At 41.0% G+C, this 3,352-nt stretch overlaps 1 pseudogene; it reads right to left on the reverse strand.

Annotated features, from left to right (window-relative positions):
• Positions 1–212: 212 nt before the first annotated feature.
• Positions 213–1,235, reverse strand: LOC110574525 (annotated as a pseudogene).
• Between the last annotated feature and the right edge of the window lie 2,117 nt (positions 1,236–3,352).

Raw genomic sequence — 3,352 nt, forward strand, 5'->3', positions numbered from 1 at the left:
TGTAGTCGTGTGAAATAATTGAAAATCTCCAAAAATTTCACATCCACAATTAGGAATAACATTGAGAAAGTAGGAAAATGACAAAGGGAAAATCTCTTGGATATCAGAGATATCATAAAGCTTAATAAAGTGAGTTACATAAGTTCAGAGAGGTCAAAATAAAAAAAAATTGAAGTTCCAGAAAAAAAAAAAATAGAAGAGGCGTGTTCTACTTAAACAATCAGATCAAAGTATCTCAACATTTGGCTCAGGCATTGGCCCTGCAGACGTGCGCACTTCTTCAGGTCCAGGACGATTGTCCCTTTTAGAGCTGTCACCCCAGAGAATCTCATCAGAGCCTCCTTTATGTTTTTGTTCTTCGGGCTGTAGATAAAGGGGTTCAGCATGGGCGTGACCACGGCATACATCACAGAGGCTACTACAATTGAGCGGGAGCTCTGGGTAGCAGCAGAGCTAAGGTACACTCCTAGGCTGGTACAATAAAATAAGGAGACAACCGAGATGTGAGATACACAGGTGGAAAACGCTTTATACTTGCCCTAAGCTGATGATATTCCACAGATGGAGGAAACTATCTTAGAGTGAGAGTAAAGAATCCCAAGAAAGGGACCACCAGCCAGCAGCATAGCTGCAAAATACATCACCATGTTATTGAGAAAGGTGTCAGAACAAGCAAGTTGGATCATTTGATTGAGTTCACCGAAAAAGTGGGGGATTTCCACCTCTCTACAGAAGGAGAGCCGCAACACCATGGAAGTGTGTAACAAGGGATGCAAGACACTGATGATCCGTGACACCAGAACCAGCAGTCCACAGAGCTGGGGGTTCATGATGACCATGTAGTGCAGGGGGTGGCAGATGGCCACAAACTGGTCATAAGCCATCACAGTCAGGAGGAACATGTCTACTCCTGCAAAGGGTATGAAAAAATACATCTGGCTGAGGCAGCCTTCATAGGTTATGACTTTGCTCTGAGTCTGGATGTTCCACAGCATCTTCGGGATGGTGGTGGAAGTGAAACAGATGTCTACAAAGGACAGGTTGGAGAGAAAGAAGTACATGGGGGTGTGGAGGTGGGAGTCTGTGCTGATGGCCAGGATGATGAGCAGGTTTCCAAACACAATGATCAGGTACATGGAGAGGAAAAGCCCAAATATGAGGGGCTGTAATTCTGGTTTTTCTGAAAATCTCATAAGCAGAAACTCTGAAATTCCTGTATCATTTCCTGGGTCCATGTGGTAGAGGTGACTACTAGCACAGGGGAACAGAACATGGATAATTTTGACACAAATGGGCATTGCTCACATTGTGGAAATGTTACAATGTATATTGTCCAGTCAGAAACTAATTTCAATATTTTGTGAATGGATCTGGGCCCCTTGAAGAGATACCCATTTCCTCTCTGATTAGAAATCTCCATCCCGACATCAGATGTATTATCTGATGTAAGGTATTATTCAGTTTGAATAAGAAATTATTTCACGCATTTGAGGAATATAGAGTGTTGGGATGTTTCAGCATTTCCTAGTCATAAATTAGAAGGTGCTGAAAAGCAAGTCCCTATAATTCAATGATGCTCATAGGATAGAAGCAGATATAAAAATTAAATAATTATGAGATGGGGACAGATACTATGAAGAACACAGAAGCAGGTTAAGAGAGAGAGTGGATGTCTTCTGATTAACATAACAATAAAAATTTAAAAAAAGAGAGAGAGAGTGGATGGGTGTTATGTTGGGTGTTCAGTCAAGACTGGCTAAGAAGGTGACATTTGAACAGAGACCTCATGGAAGAGAGGGTGGATGATGGGAGGTCTTCCTGGCAGATAGAACTGCCAGTGCAAAGGCCCTGAGGAAGTGCTTTTGTCAGAAAATCAAGGGTCAGAAGGGAGCCAGTGTGTTGAGGGGAATGGACAAGAGGAGAGTGATGAGAAGTGGTGGCAGTGAATTTCATAGAATCATGTGGCCTCATAGTTACTTAAATTTCAAGACACAGGGACTTCCTCATCCACACTATGTACCACTTACATTTTATGAATCTGGTTACAATAGCATCCTGTCAATTAAACACCCTCCTTAGTATCATCTGTTGATCAAGTTTGGCACGTGTATTAAAAGAGTCACCTTGAAGTAGTGGAGCCCATGTAACCCTGTTCTGAGGACTGCTGTCACTCATCAAGGTGCCCACGTACATGCATGCACACACACACACACACACACACAGAGTCACACACATACAACACACCATATCTTCCTAATGGGTGTTATTTCTATGTCCTTCTCTCCTTCCCCACCACCTGCCCCAACACACTGTTTAAGGTATGAATGAATACACATCAAATTACCTTTCCCATAAGGAATGTAGAAATAATACCCAGAAATTCCTATTCATAGCTTCCCAGGAACAACTTATCTTGGGGCACCATTTTGAATGGCCACTTTCTGACCTGTTTGTAAAGGAACAAAAAAACCGTATTCGATAAACAGACTGAGAGAGAGGGAAGGGGAGAGAGGGACATAAATAAATTGACATAAAGGGAATGAAAAATAAATTAAGATGAAAATGGGGAGGGAGTAAAACTATAAGAGATGGAAATGGGGGGCAGCAAACCATAAGAGACTGTTAACTATAGGACATAAACTGAAGATTGCGGGAGGGGAGGTGGACGGTGGGATGGGGTAACTTGGTGATGGGCCTTAAGGAGGGCCCTTGGTGTAATGATCACTGGATGTTCCATGAAACTGATGAATCACTAAATTCTACCTCTGAAACTAATTATTCAGTATATGTTAATTAAATGAATTTAAATACAAATAGATTCATGTAAATGATATTAAAAATGATTTAATAAGCTCAGTCATTCTAAGAGACTGTGAGGAAGGAAAACTTCCCTGGTGTTGGTGGCATCCAATCCTAGTTTTATCCCATTTATACCCAGCAAAAATAATAAAAGAGCCAAAATGAATTTGTCCACAACACAAAGTAGTGACATCTTTATGGTGTGAAATACCTTACAGGTTGAATATCACAAGAGAAAAATGAATAAGAGAATAAACCAACCCACGAAAAATTTGGGCCTTTTTATTACCAGATAGAAGATACACTAGACTTGTTTTTTCTCTGCCTTTTACATATTTATTTGACCAATTGGTTTTTATTTGGTCCAATAGAGGATGAGGTGAGCCCCTTTATCACTTTTCTTTTGTGACGTCTTTATTCTTTCTTTGCTTTCTTAGCCTTTGGGTTTTAGTCATTTTCTTGACAAGTCTGATGAGCACAACGACTCATGGTTCTGTTCCTTGTCCAACATGGAAAGGCCTCCCCAGAGTATAAAATCCTTCACACCCCTTGG

This window comes from Neomonachus schauinslandi, chromosome 1, assembly GCF_002201575.2.
Source record: "Neomonachus schauinslandi chromosome 1, ASM220157v2, whole genome shotgun sequence".
In the NCBI taxonomy this organism is placed as follows: domain Eukaryota; kingdom Metazoa; phylum Chordata; class Mammalia; order Carnivora; family Phocidae; genus Neomonachus; species Neomonachus schauinslandi.